Below are 19,555 nucleotides of genomic sequence, written 5' to 3'. Positions count from 1 at the left end.
CCTCTCCCACAATATGCATTTTTGAGATAGGATGGCCCAAGTTGTGTCATCCCCCGGCCATAAAACAATTGACATGAATACTGGTTTCTTGAGCCATTATCAGTCCAAGGGTTGAGTAAAGAAAAAAAAAATTATTCTTAGGCAGAACCATTTTGAAGAAAGGTAGGTTCCAAAGCAAATTCATGGTTTCATTAACATAGCTTAAGAAAAACTTTTCCATAGGAAAGACATTGGTTCAATTCTGAACCAGGTGTCGTCAACACAGAATTAAAATTGGAGAAGGGAAGTGAATGTCTGCCACTTGCAGTTTATTTCTCCTGCCGCTCTGGGACTTCTATGCTTCCTACCTGTTACCCTCTCAGACCCTATTTCTAATTAGGTCACATTCAGAAATAGTGGGGGTTAGGACATCAACATATTTTCTGGATGGATACAATTTTACTCATAACAGGGTCCTCAAAATTCACAGGGTAGCTGCACATACCCAGTGAGAGGAGGTGGCTGTAGTTTTCAACATCATGTCCTGGTACAGGAACCTCTGAGCAGGGTTCAGTTGATGCAAATCCTCTCTGCTGAAGTTCACAGTCATGTCCTCAAAGGACACTGACACCTGTAAACACAGCCCCATTTGGGGTGACCAAGTCAGCACAGGGGGACAAGGGAAAGATAAGAAATTGTTTTTAGTAAGTTTTACCATAATACCTCACGGGCTATGATTTTTATATTGTCACCCTACCTATTTAACTTATATGCAGAGTACATCATGAGAAATGCTGGGCTGGAGGAAGCACAAGCTGGAATCGAGATTGCCGGGAGAAATATCAATAACCTCAGATATGCAGATGACACCACCCTTATGGCAGAAAGTGAAGAAGAACTAAAGGGCCTCTTGATGAAAGTGAAAGAGGAGAGTGAAAAAGTTGGCTTAAAGCTCAACCTTCAGAAAACAAAGATCATGGCATCTGGTCCCATCACTTCTTGGCAAATAGATGGGGAAACAGTGGAAACAGTGTCAGACTTTATTTTTCTGGGCTCCAAAATCACTACAGATGGTGATTGCAGCCATGAAATTAAAAGATGCTTACTCCTTAGAAGGAAAGTTATGACCAACTTAGACAGCATATTAAAAAGCAGAGACATTACTTTGTCCACAAAGGTCCATCTAGTCAAGGCTAAGGTTTTTCCAGTAGTCATGTAAGGATGTGAGAGTTGGACTATAAAGAAAGCTGAGCACTGAAAAATTTATGCTTTTGAACTGTGTTGTTGGAGAAGACTCTTGAGAGTCCCTTGGGCTGCAAGGAGATCCAACCAGTCCATCCTAAAGGAGATCAGTCCTGGCTGTTCATTGGTAGGACTGATGTTGAAGCTGAAACTCCAATACTTTGGCCGCCTGATACAAAGAGCTGACTCATTTGAAAAGACCCTGATGCTGGGAAAGATTGAGGGCAGGAGGAGAAGGGGGCGACAGAGGATGAGATGGTTGGATGGCATCACCAACTCAGTGGACATGGGTTTGGGTGAAGTCTGGGAGTTGGTGATGGTCAGGAAGGCCTGGCGTGCTGTAGTTCATGGGATTGCAAAGAGTCAGACGTGACTGAGCGACTGAACTGAATTAAACTGAACACATAATGTATAGAATAAAAAATCTAGTCATAAATTTCTGCCATCCATTGTACATAGTAGTCTTTCATTTAAAAAATAATAAATTTCATTAGTTATCTACTTTATACATAGTAGTGTGTATACCTGATTCAGTTTGCTGTAGAGCAGAAACTAACACAGCAGTGCAAAGCAACTATACTCTAATAATAAATAAACAAATAATGTGACTGAAAGGGGAAAAAAAATATTTTTGTCCAGGATTTGAAGTTTATTTTGTTGCTCATGTTAATGGGGAATTTGTGTTTTATTCTGTTTTGAAGGAGGCATGTACACTATATAAAATTTTGTTTATTTATCATTGGCTGTGGTGGGGTCTTTGTTCCTGTGCATGGGCTTTCTCTAGTTGTGGCAAGCGGGGGCTACCATCCAGGTGCAATGTGAATGCGTCTCATTGCAGTGGCCTCTCTTGTTGCAGAGCACAAGCTCTGAGCACACAGGCTTCAGTGGCTGGTGTGCACGGGCTCTGAGGTTGATTCCTGGGTTCTAAAGTGCAGCCTCAGTAGTTTTAGTGCACAGGGTCACTTGAACAGGAGGCCTTTGTCTCGAAAGTGGGCTCTTAACCGTTGGACCACCAGGAAAGCCCAACATCAACACTTTTTTCTCAATTTACATAGCTCCCACTGCTGCTGGTTTCATTTAGTCTTCAAAAATACAGGCATTTTCTCTTGATGCCTTTTTTTCTGGGTCAATTTTAACTTAATTCCATAGTTGTTGGAAAATGTTCAATTCAGTTCAGTCACTCAGTCATGTCCGACTCTTTTTGTGACTCCATGGACTGCAGCACACCAGGCTTCCCTGTCCATTACCAACTCCTGAAATTTGCTCAAAATCATGTCCATCAAGTCGGTGATGCCACCTAACCATCTCATCCTCAGTCAGCCCCTTCTCTTCCTGCCTTCAATCTTTCTAGCAACAGGGTCTTTTCCAGTGAGTCAGTTCTTTGCATCAGGTAGTGAAAGTATTGGAGTTTCAGCTTCAGCATCAGTCCTTCCAATGAGTATTCAGGAATCATTTCCTTTAGGATGGACTGGTTGGATCTCCTTGCAGTCCAAGGGACTCTCAAGAGTCTTCTCCAACACCACAGTTCAAAATCATCAATTCTTAGGCACTCAGCTTTCTTTTTAGTCCAGCTTTCTTTTTAGTCCAGCTTTCAAATCCATACATGACTACTGGAAAAACCATAGCTTTGACTAGACGGACCTTTGTAGGCAAAGTCATGTCTCTGCTTTTCAATATGCTGTCTAGGTTGGCTTTTCTTCCAAGGAGCAAGCATCTTTTAATTTCATGGCTGCAGGCAACATCTGCAGTGATTTTGGAGAATAAAATAAAGCCTTTCACTGTTTCCACTGTTTCCCCATCTATTTGCCATGGGACTGGAAGTAATGGGACTGGATGCCATGGTCTTGGCTTTCTGAATGTTGAGTTTTAAGCCAGATTTTTCACTCTCCTCTTTCACTTTTATCAAGAGGCTCTTTAAGTCTTCACTTTCTGCCATAAGGCTGGTGTCACCTGCCTATCTGAGGTTATTGATATTTCTCCTGGCAATGCTGTTTCCAGCTTGTGCTTCCTCCAGTCCAGCATTTCTCATGATGTACTCTGCATATAAGTTAAATAACCAGGGTGATAATATACAGCCTTGTTGTACTCCTTTCACAATTTGGAACCAGTCTGTGGTTCCATGTCCAGTTCTAACTGTTGCTGCTTGACCTGCATACAGATATCTCAGGAGGTAGGTTAGGTGGTCTGGTATCCCCATCTCTTGAAGAATTTCCCACAGTTTGTTGTGATCCACACAGTCAAAGGCTTTGCTGTTGTCAATAAAGCAGAAGTAGATGTTTTTCTGGAATGCTCTTGCTTTCTCAATGATCCAACGGATGTTGACAAGTTGATCTCTGGTTCCTCTGCCTTTTCTAAAGCCAGCTTGAACATCTGGAAGTTCACTGTTCACGTACAGTTGAAGCCTGGCTTGGAGAATTTTGAGCATTACTTTGCTAGTGTGTACCGTGAGTACAATTTTGTGGCAGTTTGAACATTCTTTGGCATTGCCTTTATTTGGGAACAGAATGACAACTGACCTTTTAAAGTCCTGTGGCAACTGCTGAGGGTTTCAAATGTGCTGGCATATTGAGTAAAGCACTTTTACAGCATCATCTTTTAGGATTTGAAATAGCTCAACTGGAATTACATCACCTCCACTAGCTTTGTTCGTAATGATGCTTCCTAAGGCCCACTTGACTTCACTTTCCAGGATGTCTGACTCTAGGTGACTGATTACACCATTGTGGTTATCTGGGTCACTAAGATCTTTTTCATATAGTTCTTCTGTGTATTCTTGCCACTTCTTCTTAATAGCTTTTGCTTTTGTTAGGTCCCTAACATTTCTGTCCTTTATTGTGCTCAGCTTTGCATGAAATGTTCCCCTGGTATCTCTGATTTTCTTGAAAAGATCTCGAATCTTTCCCATTCTATTGCTTTCCTCTATTTCTTTGCATTGATCACTGAGCAAGGCTTTCTTATCTCTCCTTGCTATTCTTTGGAACTGGGGATTCAAATGAGTGTATCTTTCCTATTCTCCTTTGCCTTTAGGGTCTCTTCTTTTCTCAGTTATTTGTAAGGCCTCCTCAGACAACTGTTTTGCCCTTTTTACATTTCTTTTTCTTGGCAATGGTCTTGATCACTGCCTCCTGTACAATGTCATGAACCTCCATCCATAGTGTTTCAGGCATTCTATCAGATCTAATCCTTTGAATCTATTTGTCACTTCCACTGTATAATCATAAGGAATTTTATGTAGGTCATAACCGAATGGTCTAGTGGTTTTCCCTACTTTCTTCAATTTAAGTCTGAATTTGGCAATCAGGAGTTTTTATCTGAGCCACAGTCAGCTCCCAGTCTTGATTTTGCTGACCATATAGAGCTTCTCCATCTTTGACTGCAAAGAATATAATCAATCTAATTTCTGTATTGACCGTCTGGTGATATCCATATGAAGTCGTCTCTTGTGTTGTTGGAAGAGGGTGTTTGCTATGATGAGTGTGTTCTCTTGGCAAAACTCTATTAGCCTCTGTCCTGCTTCATTCCGTACTCCAAGGCCAAATTTGCCTGTCACTCCAGGTATCTCTTGACTTCCTGCTTTTGCATTCCAGTTCCCTATAATGAAAAGGACATCTTTCTTGGGTGTTAGTTCTAGAAGGTCTTGTGGGTCTTCATAGAACTGTTCAACTTCAGCTTCTTAAGCATTACTGGTTGTTGACTAGACTTGGATTACTGTGATTGAATGCTTGGCCTTTGAAACAAACAGAGATCATTCTGTTGCTTTGAAATTGCACCGAAATACTGCATTTCGGACACTTTTGTTGACTATGAAGCCCATGAAGAGTTGGAAAACGTACTCTGTCCGATTTCAACACATGGTCTATCTAGAAGAATGTTTCATGTGTCCCACGAGAAGAATGCATATTCAGCCAGGAATGGGTACAGTGTTCTCTAATATATGTCAACTTGATTGAGTGTTGTTGAAATTTTATATCACTTTACTCATTTGTCTTCTACTTGTTCAACTAATTATTTGTCATCTTTTTGGTGAAAACTGAAATGGAGATGTTAGAAATTTATATTCCTATACAAAGGAACTAGAATACACAAAGCAGGGATTATCATGGAGGATTTCTATTATGTAATGTTAAGACGTACCTTAAATCTACAATAATTAAGACAGTGTGTTACTGATGTAAGTACAGACACATATATTAATGAAACAGAATAGAGGTCCAGAAACAGATTTGCACACATATGGACAACCAATTTATGAAAAAAGTACTTCAATGGGGGAAAGGAAAGCCTTTTTAAAAAAAACTGTGCTAGAACAAGTAGATAAGCATTTTGGAAGAGAAAACAAACTGTGATCCACAATGCACACCATATACAAAAATTAACTTAAGTATTCACACACCACACACACACACACACACACACACACACACACACACACACAAAGTAACTCTGTGAGGTGATGAGTGTGCTGACAAACTTGATTGTGGTATGAAAACAGATATACAGATCAATGGAACAGATAAACCCACACATTGATGGTCAATTGATTTTTACCAAAGGAGCCAGGAAAATGAAAATGGAAGGGCAATCTCTTCAATTAATGGTTCGGGAAAACTGGACAGCCACATGCAATAGAATGAAGCTGGAACACTCTCTTACACCACACATCAGAGTTAACTCAAAATGGATTAAAGACTTGATCATAAGACCTGCAACCATACAAGTTCTGATAAAATCATAGGTGGTAAGCTCCTTGACATAACGTGTGGAGATAAATTCTTGGATTTGACACCAAAATCAAAGGCAACAAAAACAAAAATAATCAAGTGGGAATATACCAAACTAAAAAGTTTATGCATAGCAAATGAAACCTTCCACAGAATGACAAGGCAGTATACTGAATGGGAAAAATTATTTGCAAATTGTATGTCTGATAAGTGGTTAATATCCAAAATATGTGGGGCTTCCCTGATGGTTCAGATGACAAAGAATCTGCCCGCAATGCAGGACACCCTGCTTAGATCCCTGGGTGGGAAGATCCCCTGGAGAAGGAAATGGATTTAAGGAAATAGAATTCAAATCCATAGATTTAAAATCTGTGGATTGGGTTGACAACAATTCAATACACCGAGAGAGATAGCCAGGCATACGTGCCATCTGGAGGGATGAATTAACAAGCATTCAATACCACTTCTGAAGTATGTTTGCCTAAAAATTGAATCTGTATTGATCAAACCTCTAAAATTATCAGTTCACGTTAACATAGGGACATGGGAACTATGAAGTAATACCACAAGAATACAATTAGGAAATTCCAAAAGGTGGAACAGAGTTCAGGGCAAATGGCCCAGTTGCTTCAACAAAAATGTAACCGGGGTAGAGCGCATTACATCAGTTCCAGATTAAAAGGAACTTCAGAGATTATTGCCAGAGAATTCTTCACATATCTCAATTTCTGTATATCTTTCAAGCAGACCCAAGATTGCCTTTTTTCCAAACTATATTTTCAAAGATATTTATATAGTGAACAGCCTTAGAAGATAGAGTCACCCTCTCTAGAACAAAGGGCAGGTTATACTAGAAATTGTGCCCAAGACATTTCTTCCTCAAGGCAAGATTCAGGGAGGCTTACTACCCTTTCTGAAAGACTCAATCGATGCCCATTCACTACGGGTGCTTCCCCTATGATGGAACCTAATGCACATGCAGGTATCATCTGGCCTTCTGCATTACCCTGTGGGAACTGAAGCTTGGGGAACTGGTGAAAATGTTCATACTCTGGTTACCACTAATGCTATGAGTATTCAAGTCATTGGACTCTGTCCCAGGAGTCTCATGTCTTCTATCAGCAGCCATAACACCGTGGCCAGCTCACTTGTTAGGTTGCATGTGGGATAGAATCTTGGACCTTTCACAGTTCTTGGAAGTTTTGGTGATTAGGATGTGCTGTGCACAGATATGTGGCTTTCTGGAAAAGGAAATATAAGGGACTTGTGGACGTCCCTGCCCCAGAGATGTCCACATCCTAGTCTCTGCAACACGTGGATATGTTGTACTACATGGCAAGGGGAAATTAAGGCTGCAGATGGAATTAAGGTTGTTAATCAACTGACCTTAAAACAAGGATACTATTTTGGCCTTTCTGGGTGGGGCCAAGGTAAAGAGTCCTTAAAAGTGTAGGAGTGAGGTAGACAAGAAGGCTAGAGTAATGTAGCATGAGAATATCCAACCCGCTGTTGCTGGTATTAAGGATGAAGTGAACCATATCAAGGAATATGTGCGACCTCTAAAAGCTAGAAAGAGCAAAGCAGTTGATTCTTCCCTTGAGCCTTCAGAAAAGAACACATCTGGATTTCCCTGGTGGCTCAGTGGTGAAGAATCTGCTTGCCAATGCAGGAGACAAGGTTTGAGCCCTGATCTGGGAATATCCCACATGCCACGGATCAACTAAGTCCATGTACCACAGCTACTGAGCCCATGCTCTAGAGCCTGGGAACCGCAAATACTGAGCCCATGTGCTGCAACTACAGAAGCCCAGACACCTAGAGCCTGTGCTCTGCAACAAGAGACGCCTCCACAATAAGTCCACATACAGCAACAAAGGGTCACCCTTGCTCGCTGGTACTAGAGAAAAGCCCACGCACCAACCACCAACGAAGACCCAGCACAGACAAAAGTAATGAAATTTTAAAAAAATGAACCCATATCTGCCAACATCTTGACTTTAGCCCAGTGGGAGTCATTTAAGACTTCAGAACTACAATATTAAAATTTCTGTTGTTTTAAGCCACTGAGGTTATGGCAGTTTGTTACAGGAATGATAGAAAACGGACAGAGGCAAATTCAGGAGATTAGAGAGAAGTCTCCGGAATCAGTAGTGGAAATGTTGATCAAATTGTATGGTCAATAAATGGTCCTCCGCTTTACTGCCAGTCAGTGGGGAGGAACTGAAGAAGTTATTGCATGCAAAGTACCCTGAAGTTGGTTTAAAGACAGCTGCCTCAATAGTGTTACGTAAGGTTGGTCTTAATTCTTCTAGATGGGGGACTTCCTCACCAAACTGTGGTCAGTCTCAAGTGCAACTTATTGTACACACTCTCAAGCCTCTTATTGTGCAGGCCTTGTGAAATTTGCCTCATTATGCCTCTTATGTACAGGCATACCTCAGAGGTGGGTGTTCCAGACCACCACAATAAAGTGAGTATCACAAAAAAGTGAGACACAAATTTTCGGTTTCCCTGTGCATATAAAAGTTACCTTTATATCATATTGTAGTCTTTAAGTGTTCATCAGCATTGTATCTTAAAAAGCAGTGTAAGTTAATTAATTAAGAAATTATTCCTAAAGGGCTTCTCAGGTGGCACAGTGGTAAAGAATCTGCCTGTCAGAAGAGGAGATGCAAGAGATGGTGGGTCGATCCCTGGGTCAGGAAGATCCCCTGGAGTAGGAAATAGCAACCCATTCCAGTATTCTTGCCTGGAAAATTCCAGGTACAGAGGAGCCTTGAGGGCTACAGTTCATGGTGTTGCAAAGAGTCAAACACGACTGAGCACAGAACAGCACTTAGGCCTAAAAGATGCTAACCATCATCTGAGTCTTTGGTGAGTCGTAATCATCTTGGTAATGGTGAGTCTTGCCTTGATTTTGATGGCCACTGGTTTTGATGGGTACTAAGATGGTGGTTGCTGAGGGTTGGGGTGACTGTGCCATTTCTTAAAATAAGACAGAAATGAAATTTGCCTCACTATCTCTTCCTTTCATGAACAACTTCTCTGCAGCATCTGACATTGTTTGATATAGCATTTTACCCACAGTAGAACTTTTATCAAAATGTGAGTCAGTCCTCTCAAACCCTGTTTTATCAGCTAAGTTTATGTCATATACAGAAATCTTCATAGCATCTTCACCTGTAGTAGAGTCTATTTCAAAAAACAATTTTTTTTTTGCTCACACATAAGAAGCAGCTGCTCATCTATTCAAGCTTACAATGAGATTGCAGCACTTAAGTCACATCTTCAGGCTCTACTTCAAATTCTAATTCTCTTGCTATTTCTGACATCTGCAGTTACTTCCTTCAGTGAAGTTCTAAAACCCTCAATATCATCCATGAGAGTTGAACCCACTTCTTCCAAACTCCTGTTAATGTCAATATTTTGACATCCTCCCATGAGTCATGAATGTTCTTAATGGCATCTAGAATGGTGAAACCTTTTCAGAATGTTTTCAATTGCCTTTGTCCAGATCTATCTGAGGAATCACTACCTATGGCAGCTAAAGCATTATGAGATGTATTTCTTAAATAATAAGACTTAAGCTGAAATTACTCCTTGATCCATGAGTTGTAGAATGAATAAGGTGTTAGCAAGCATGAGAACAACATTTATCTCATTGTACATCTCCGTTAGAGATTTTGGGTGACTGGTCCATTGCCAGTGAGCAGTAATAGTTTGAAAGCAATCTTTTTATCTTTCTGAGCAATATGTCTCAAGAACAGGCTTAAAATATTCAGTAAACCATGCAGTAAATAGATGTGCTGTCATCCAGGCTTTGTTGTTCCACTGACAGAGGATAGGTAGAGTGAAAGTGAAAATGTTAGTCTGTCAGTCATGTCCAACTCTGTGACCCCACGGACTGTAGCCCACCGGGCTCCTCTGTCCACGGGATTCTCCCAGGCAAGAAGACTGGAGTAGGTTGCCATTCCCTTCTCCAGGAGATCTTCCCTACTCAGGCATCGAAACCAGGTCTTCTTCACTGTCATCATAGTCAGATTCTTTACTGTCTGAGCCACCAGGGAAGCCCATTTACAAAGGACAGGTAGAATAGATTTAACCTATTTCTTAAGAGCCCTAGGATTTTCAGAATGCTCAATGAGCGTGGGCTTCTTTCTTAAAGTTACCAGCTGCATTAGCCCCTAAAAGAGAGCCAGCTTGTCCTTAGAAACTTTCAAGTCAGGTATTGAATTTTCTCTAACTATGAAAGTCCTAGATGACATCTTCTTCTGATATAAAGCTGTTTCACTACAGTGGAAATTTGTTGTTTGGTGTAGCCACTTTTATTAGTTATTTTAACTAGATCTTCTGGATACGTGTCTGCAGCTTCTACATTAGCACTTGCTAATTCAACTTGCACTTTTATGTTTTGGAGACAGCTTTCATTAACCCTCACGATCCAACCTCTGCTAGATTCAGACTCTTCCTTTGCAGCTTCATTCAACTCTCTCAGGCTTCACAAAACAGAAGAGTTACAGCCTTGCTCTGAATTAAGCTTCGGCTTAAGGGCATGTTGTGGCTGGTTTGATCTTCTCTCCAAAGCATGAAAATCTTCTCTGTATCAGCAGTAAGGCTGTTTCTCTTTCTTATCATTTATGTGTGCACTGGAGCATCACTTTTAATTTCCTACAAGAACTTTCCCTTTGCATTCACAACTTCAGTAACTGGTGTAAGAGGCCTAGCTTTCAGCCTGCCTCAAATTCCGATGCACCTTCTTCACTAAGTGTAATCATCTCTAGATTTTGATTCGAAGTGAGAGACTCTTCTTTTCACTTTAACACTTAGAGGCAAATTGTAAGTTTATCAACTGGCCTAATTTTCAATATTATTATGTCTCAGGGAAAGAGAGGCCTGAGGAGAGGGAGAGGGACAGGAAGCAAGGCAGTTTGAAAACATACATTTATCATCTAAGTTTGCCAATCTAGAGTCATGGATTAGTAGTAACGTCAAAGATCACTGATCATAGATCATCATAACAAGTATAATAATAATGAAAAGTTTGAAATATTGCAAAAATTACTGTAATGAGTCACAGAGACAAGCAGTGAGCAAATGCTATTGGAAAAATGGTGCCAACAGACATGCTGAATGCCCAGTTGCCCACAAACTGTCAATTTGGTTTTTTAAAAAAACAAACCCACAGTACAGAAGCAGACTCGTAGACACAGAAAGCAAACTTAATGGTTACCAAAGTAGGCGGTGTTAATTGGGGATATGGAATTAACAGATGTACATTACCATATATAAAAGATACGTGTACCCCAGTGTTCATCACAGCACTGTTTATAGTAGCCAGGACATGGAAGCAACCTAGATGTCCATCAACAGATGAATGGATAAGAAAGCTGTGGTACATATACACAGTGGAATATTACTCAGCCATTAAAAAGGATACGTTTGAATCAGTTCTAATGAGGTGGATGAAACTGGAGCCTATTATACAGAGTGAAGTAAGCCAGAAAGAAAAACACCAATACAGTATACTAACGCATATTATGGAATTTAGAAAGATGGTAACGATAACCCTATATGCGAGACAGAAAAAGAGACACAGATGTATAGAACAGTCTTTTGGACTCTGTGGGAGAAGGCGAGGGTGGGATGATCTGAGAGGATTAGCATTGAAACATGTATATTATCATATGTGAAACAGATTGCCAGTCCAGGTTCGATGCATGAGACAGATGCTCAGGGCTGGTGCACTGGGATGACCCAGAAGGATGGGATGGAGAGGGAGGTGGGAGGGGGGTTCAGGACGGGGAATACGTGTACACCCATGACTGATTCATGTCAATGTATGGCAAAAACCACTATAATATTGTAAAGTAATTAGCCTCCAACTAAAATAAATAAATTTTAAAATTTAAAAATAAAAATTGGGTGGGAGAGAAGAGGGAAAGGGTGAGATAAATGGAGAGAGTAGCATGGACATGAGGGTAACACATGCAAATACAGTACACATACAAACACATACAGTAACACATGCAGATAGACAGCCAATGGGAATTTGCTGTATGACTCAGGGAACTCAGACTGGGGCTCTGTAATAACCTAAAGGGGTGGGAATAGGTGGGAGGCGGGAGGGAGATTTAAAAGGGAGGGAGCATATGTATACCTATGGTTAATATATGTTGATGTATGACAGAAATCAAACTAATATTGTAAAGCAATCATCAAACAAGTAAAAATAAATAAATATTTAAAAGTTGAAAAAAATAAAAGTTTACCATATATAAAATAGATAAACAACAAGCACCTACTATATAGCACAGGGAACTATATTCAATATCTTGTAATAAACTATAATGGAAAAGAATTGAAAAAAAGAAAAAACTCATGATATCTGTATAGCACAATAAAGCAAAGCACAAGTAAAGTGTGGAAAGTCTGTACTAAGATTTGGGGGAGGGCAGATGTGGCTCGCAACACTTCTTCAGACAATAGCTTCAGCGGTGAGCATCTATACTCAGGGAAAAAGGACAGAAACTCATGAGCAGTATGGGCAGAAGCCAGGCACATGGTGACAGCTTTGGCTGGTTGGTTGAGCGAGGAGCAGGAGGGGATGTGAAGATTGTTGCAACAGAAGCTGAAATGTCTTATGGCTCAGTTCATCTACAGTCCACCATGCCTACCACAGATCCACTGAGAAACCACAGCCAAAGGACTCAGATGTTTCTGCAGTAGAGCCTGCCTGCTATAGTTCAGCTTCTTGGGGAGATTTCACCAAGACAAACTTCTATAGGAAACCACTGATGAGGCAAGGACTGGCATCAGGGCTCTACTGCCCCATACTGGATCTATCATGCTGATGAAGACGACCTACTGCCAAGAGAGAAACTGACCCCAAAAATTCTAGATAAATTCTTGAGGTCAGCCCCACTGCCCTGAAAAATTTCCCTAGCCTTTATCTTAAAAGTGAGAAAAACTTAAGATCTAGAGGTATAGATGGCCTTCAGGATGTGCTACCCCCAAACATGGCACCTTGGTGAATAGAATACTCTAAGCTGAAAGACTTTGAGAAAACAGCTGAAGCAGCGAGGTCACTCCGACCTTCCCCCTTGCCTTTCTCCCCTGAAGCAGGTCATTGAGCCCTCAGATGAGTGGTTCCCTGGCTACACCCAGACTAAAAGAACATCCTTATCTCAGAAAACAAAGGGACACTAAGAAACAGTTTGTGCTAAGTCTCTCCCAGTTACTAAATTTACGTCATACTCTCTGACTTATCATATTCCTCCACAACCATCCAGTCTTCATCTCACCCAGCATAGAACTCCTCAGGTCTAACTGTTCCTTCGTGTCTTCATTCCCTTATAAAGGCTCCCACAACTTGTAAAACTTACAAACAAATGTGTTTGCTTTTCTTCTCTTAATCTGTCTCTGTCAGTTTAAATTTCCGATTCAGCCAGGGACCCTAAGAAGTCAAGAAAACCTTTTTCTTCCCCTACTATAAAGAAAATGGGTAGCACCTGCCCTGAATTGAGGTGAACATCTTTAAAAGTTGCTACTGCTCTAGTCTTCCTTTCAGGGATCACACACCATATTGAGAGTCCCTTGGACTGCAAGGAAATCTAACTAGTCAATGTTTAAACAAATCAACCCTAAATACTCATTGGAAGGACTGATGCTGAAGCTGAAGCTCCAATACTTCGGCAACCTGATGCGAAGAGCTGACCCATTGGAAAAGACCCTGATGCTGGGAAAGACTGAAGAAAAAAGGAGAAGGGGGCAGCAGAGCATGAGATGAATAGATAGCACCACCGACTTAATGAACATGAATCTGAGCAAACTCTGGGAGATAGCGAAGGACAGAGGAGCCTGGCATGCTGCAGTCCATGGGGTCACAAAGAGTCGGATACGACTTACTGACTGAACAACAGGAACAGCTGCACTAGTGATACCTGAGCTAGCCAATGGGCACAACTAGAAAGCAATGTGGCCACGGCTGCAGAATCAAGGCATCCTCAAATCTGAAAGACGCATCTGTCACAAAGACCTTGCTGCCCAATACAGAGCTCTGGGCATACTGAAAACATGAGATCCTTCGGTTGAGGCCCAAGCAGCTGAGACCCAAGCAAGACCCAAGACTTGCCTTCTGGCATGGAACTGCACTTTTACTCTACATGTTGTCTCTCCCTTCCCTTGTATTCTGAAATTGGCCATTTTGAAGCAATTATTGGGGTGGAACGGGGGCTCCCTGTTCCCAAGAGTGACCAAAGGCCATACACCCCTCTCTGAGTATTCTGGAGAACTTTGGAGAAGGGAGAGACTTGGACTTTTAAGGATCTGTTGGATACATGCACCTAGACCATTCTATCTGATCTCAAGGGATGAGAGAGCACCCAGATTCAGCTGATGGGGTTTAGGTATGGATAAGTGAAAAGGAATCTAAAGTCGCCCTGTTAAGTCAATTCAACGTACCCTTGACCCCTGAACGACATGGTTTTGAGTTGTATGGGTCCAATAATGCATATATTTTTTTCAAAAAATCTACTGAAAAAATTTTGGGGATTTGTAACAATTTATTTGAAAAATTCGCAGATGAATCATTTAACCTAGAAATATCGAAAAAAATTAAGAAAATGTTAGGTACATCCTGAATTCATAAAACACGTGTAGATAATGGTCTCTTTGGGGATTTACTACCATAAAATATACACAAATCTATTATAAAAAGTTAAAATTTATCAAAACTTCAAGCACACATTTACAATACACAGCGCTGTTAACAGTCAAGAGAAATTTAAACAATGGAAAAAGTCAGTAATACATTATAACTGCATAAATTTAACTGTAGTCCATACCTACTACTGTAATCATTTCATAGCCAGCTCCTTTTGCAATTGCCGTGAGCTCAAGACATGCAGGTATCCACTTAAAACACCGTGTGACATTAATCATCTTTGTGTGAGTGGTTTGTTTTTCCAAAAAATTGTGTATTGAAATAATAAGCCATCTCCCATGGTTTTCATGTATTTTTCATTGTGCTTAGTGCAATATTGTAAACCTTGAATGACACCATGAACCAAACCAAACCACTAGTGATGCTGGAAGTGCTCCCAAAAAGCAGAGAAAAGCCACGGCATTACAACAAAAAATTGAACTGCTTGATATTTGCTATAGGATGGACAGGGAGGCCTGGCGTGCTGCGGTTCATGGGGTCACAAAGAGTTGGACACAACTAGCGACTGAACTGATCTGAGGTCTGCAGCTGTGGTTTCCCACCATTTCAAGATAAATGAATCCATCATAAGGACTATTGCTTTTAAGAAAGAAAGGAAATTGGTACAGCTGTCCTTGCAGGTATACCAACAGGTCTGAAAACATTGCACTTTTTGTTAAACACCGTATCTAATTTTGAAAAATGCAGCTTTAATGTAGATGCAGTATTGCTCTGAGAAAGGCATACCAAAAGCCTCTCTATATGATTCAAGGAAAAGCAAAGTCTTTCTACAACAACCTAAAGCAAAAGGAAGGTGAAGAATCTAAAGCTGGAGAATGTAAGGTCAGCAAAGAAAAGTCTGATAATTTTGAGAAAGAGGTTTGGCTTTTAAAATGTCAAGAGAAGAGGAAAAGCAGCTTGTACCCACCAGGGGGCAGCAGATGAGTTCCAGATACCATGTAGAAAAATCACTGAGGAGAGGGGTATCTGCCTGCAGAGGTTTTGAATCCAGACAAAAGTGCCCTATTCAGCCGGAGAAGGCAATGGCACCCTACTCCAATACTCTTGCCTGGCAAATCCCATGGACAGAGAAACCTGGTAGGCTGCAGTCCATGGGTCGGCTAGGAGTCAGACATGACTGAACGAGTTCACTTTCACTTTTCACTTTCATGCATTGGAGAAGGAAATGGCAACCCACTCCAGTGTTCTTGCCTGGAGAATCCCAGGGACGGGGGAGCCTGGTGGACTGCTGTCTATGGGGTTGCACCGAGTCGGACACGACTGAAGCGACTTAGCATTCTGCCGGAAATATGTGAAAAAAAGACATTTATTAGTAAGAAAGACAAGCAAGCACCAGGATTGAAGGCAGGGACGTCAGGATTGACTGACGGACGATCAGTCGTGTCCGACTCTCTGGAATTCTCCAGGCCAGAATATTGGAGTGGGTAGACTTTCTCTTCTCCAGGGGATCTTCCCGACCCAGGGATCGAACCCAGGTCTCCCACATTGCAGGTGGATTCTTTACCAGCTGAGTCACAAGGGAAGCCCAAGAACACTGGAGTGGGTAGCTTATTCCTTCTCCAGCGGATCTTCTCGACCCAGGAATCGAACCAAGGTCTCCTACACTGCGGGTGGATTCTTTACCAACTGGACTATCAGGGAAGCGTTAAAATGTCAAGAGGAGAAGCAGCTTGTACCACCAGGGGGCAGCAGATGAGTTCCAGATACCATGTAGAAAAGCACTGAGGAGAGGGATATCTGCCTGAACAGGTTTTTAATACAGTTAAACGTGCCCTATTCTGACAGAAATATGTGGGGAAAAAAAGACATTTATTAGTAAGGAAGAGAAGCAAGCACCAGAATTGAAGGCAGGGATGGATAAGCTAACTCTACTATTTTCTTCAAATGCAGTCGAGTTTATGATCTGGACTGCCCTTATCTATAAAGATGCTAACTCCTGACCCCTGAGTGTGTTAGTCGCTCAATTGCGTCTCTTTGCGACCCTATGGATTGTAGCCTTCCAGGTTCCTCTGTCCTTGGGATTTACCAGGCAAGAATACTGGAGTGGGTTGCCATTTCTTTCTCCAGGGGATCTTCCCAACCCAGAGATCAAACATGGGTCTCTGGCATTGCAGACAGATTCTTAGCCATCTGAGCCACAAGACAAGCCTTGAAGGGAACAGATAAACACCAGCTGCTAGTCTTTTGATTGTACAACAAGAAGGCCTGAAGAACCAGAATTCTTTTCCTGGATTGGGTCAATCAATGCTTTGTCTCTGAGGTCAGAAAATATCTGGCTGGTAAAGGACTGCCTTTTAAAGTCGTTTTGACCTTGGACAATATCCCTGGCCACCCAGAACTCCAGCTGTTCAACACTGAAGGCATTAAAGTGATTCAAATGCCCCCAAACAATATATCTCTAGGTCAGCCTCTAGATCAGGTGCTCATAAGGACCTTTAAGGCTCATTACACACAGTCCTCTATGGAAAGGATTGTCAACACTATGGAAGAGAACTCCAACAGAGAAGACATCGTTAAAGTCTGAAAGGATGACACTATTGAAGATGTCATTTTTGTTATAGAAAAAGCTATGAAAATCACCAAGCCTGAAACAATAAACTTCTGTGGGAGCAAACTCTCCAGATATTGTGTATGACTTCACAGGATTTATGACAGAGCCCATCAAGGAAAGAGATTGTGGATGCCACACATACAAAAAAAAAAAAAAAAGCAGGTGATAAAAGTTTCAAGATACAGATCTTGGAGAAATTCAAGTGCTAATAGACACCACACCAGAGGAATTCACAGAAGACTACTTGATGGAGATGAGAGCTTCCCAACCAGTGCCTGACAAAGAGGAGGAAGAAGACGTAGAAGAAGCAGAGTCAGAAAACAGACTGACATTAGACAATCTGGCAGAAGTGTTCTGACTCCTCTAGACTACTTTTGACTTCTTTTATAACAGGGCTTCTTCTCTGATGCAGGCACTGAAACTAAAGCAAATGGTGGAAGAAGGGTTGGTACAGTATAGGAACATTTTTGGAAAAATGAAAAAGCAAAAAAGTCAGATAGAGATCATGATGTGTTTCCATAAAGTTACACCATGTGTGCCTGCCTCTCCTGCCTTCCCTTCCACTTCCTTCACCTCTGCTGCCCTGGAGACACAGACCAACTCCTCCTTTTCCTCCTCCTCCCCAGCGTACTCAACACAAAGATGAGCATGAAAACCTTCATGATGATCTACATCCATTTTAGCAAAGAATCATCATGCCTTATGCTTATAAAATACATCTGATGTGTATGCGTTCTGAGTGTCTTCATGTGAAAATCTAACAACTGTATGACAAGAAACATATGGAGATGTTTTTGTGTCAATCTCATCTCCTAAGTATGCATGATATAGAATATTGTGGGCAAGATGTAGTGCCCTGGATAGCCTGTCCTTAAATAGCCATAAGATGAGCAATATTCAATATAAACTTATTAGTGTGTTAGTTTTCTTACTGTTTCACAACTTGTCTCTTAAAGAATTACATTATTGCACAGTATGAGTCTCTCACTCTCTTGTAAATTGAGAAACTGCATAAGAGCCTGTTATCAGAGGTGTTTTCTAAAAGTAAAAATGCTTCCAAAACTGTATTAAGAATATGACTGTAATACTGTATGCCACAAAAAGTTTCTAAAAGTTCATTCATTAGTGAATAGGCTAAACTACCATGAAACAATCATATCAATTACTTGAGGCTACCATAATGCAATGATATTGCTGCTTCTTCATTATCAGTGCATTAGTCATCATAACTGTAAATAAATACAAATTTCTTTTTCACTTTATTTTTTTCATTTTTTTTAATTGAAGGATAATTGCTTTACAGAGTTTTGTTGTTTTCTGTCAAACCTCAACCTGAATCAGCCATAGGTATACATATATCCCCTCTCTTTTGAACTTCCCTCCCTTCTCCTCTCCATCCCACCCCTCTAGGTTCATACACAGCCTCGATTTGAGTTTCTTAGCCATACAGCAAATTCCCATTGGCTATCTATTTTACATATGGTAATTTAAGTTTCCATGTTACTCTTTCCATACATCTCACCCTCTCCTCCCCTCTACCCAAGTCCACAAGTCTATTCTCTATGTCTGTTTCTCCATCGCTGCCCTGTAAGTAAACTCTTCAGTACCGTTTCTCTAGATTCCATATATATGCATTAGAATATGATATTTATCTTTCTCTTTCTGACTCATTTCACTCTGTATAACAGGTTCTAGGTTCATCCACCTCGTTAGAACTGATTCAAAGGCATTCCTATTTATGGCTGAGTAATATTCCACACATGGACATCACCAGATAGTCAACACTGAAATCAGATTGATTATATTCTTTGCAGCCAAAGATGGAGAAGCTCTATACAGTCAGCAAAAACAAGACTGGGAGCTGACTGTGGCTTGGATCATGAACTCCTGATTGCCAAATTCAGACTGAAGTTGAAGACAGTGGAGAAAACCACTTGACCATTCAGGTATGACCTAAATCAAATCCCTTATGACTATACAGTGGAAGTGAGAAATAGATTGAAGGGACTAGATCTGATAGACAGGGTGCCTGATGAACTATGGATGGAGGTTCGTGACATTGTACAGGAGACAGGAATCAATACCATCCCTGTAAGGAACAAGGTATAAGGAAGGTTGAGAAGTGCTTGCAAACGAGACTCTCAACCAGGGCTGAACATTCTTGCAAACGAGAATCCTCTGTTTGTTCCCGTGGGAAAAGAACATTTCTTGCACACAAGGATGTTTCTCTGATTCCTCAAAAGGAACAGACCCAGGGACAAAACGGATTCCAAGTTGATAAGGTAGTTCCCCAAAACAAAGTCTTAGCTGCAGTAAATAAGTCAAGGTAAAGGTTATCTC

General features: G+C 41.1%; 1 pseudogene; it reads right to left on the bottom strand.

Annotated features, from left to right (window-relative positions):
* The window catches only part of LOC138071786 (protein fem-1 homolog A-like), a 45,838-nt pseudogene that overhangs the window by 4,746 nt on the left and 21,537 nt on the right, over nucleotides 1-19,555 (bottom strand).

Source organism: Capricornis sumatraensis, chromosome X (assembly GCF_032405125.1).
Source record: "Capricornis sumatraensis isolate serow.1 chromosome X, serow.2, whole genome shotgun sequence".
Classification (NCBI taxonomy): domain Eukaryota; kingdom Metazoa; phylum Chordata; class Mammalia; order Artiodactyla; family Bovidae; genus Capricornis; species Capricornis sumatraensis.
The sequence above is the reverse complement of the archived record's forward strand: the minus strand, read 5'-3'. Positions and strand labels throughout refer to the sequence as shown.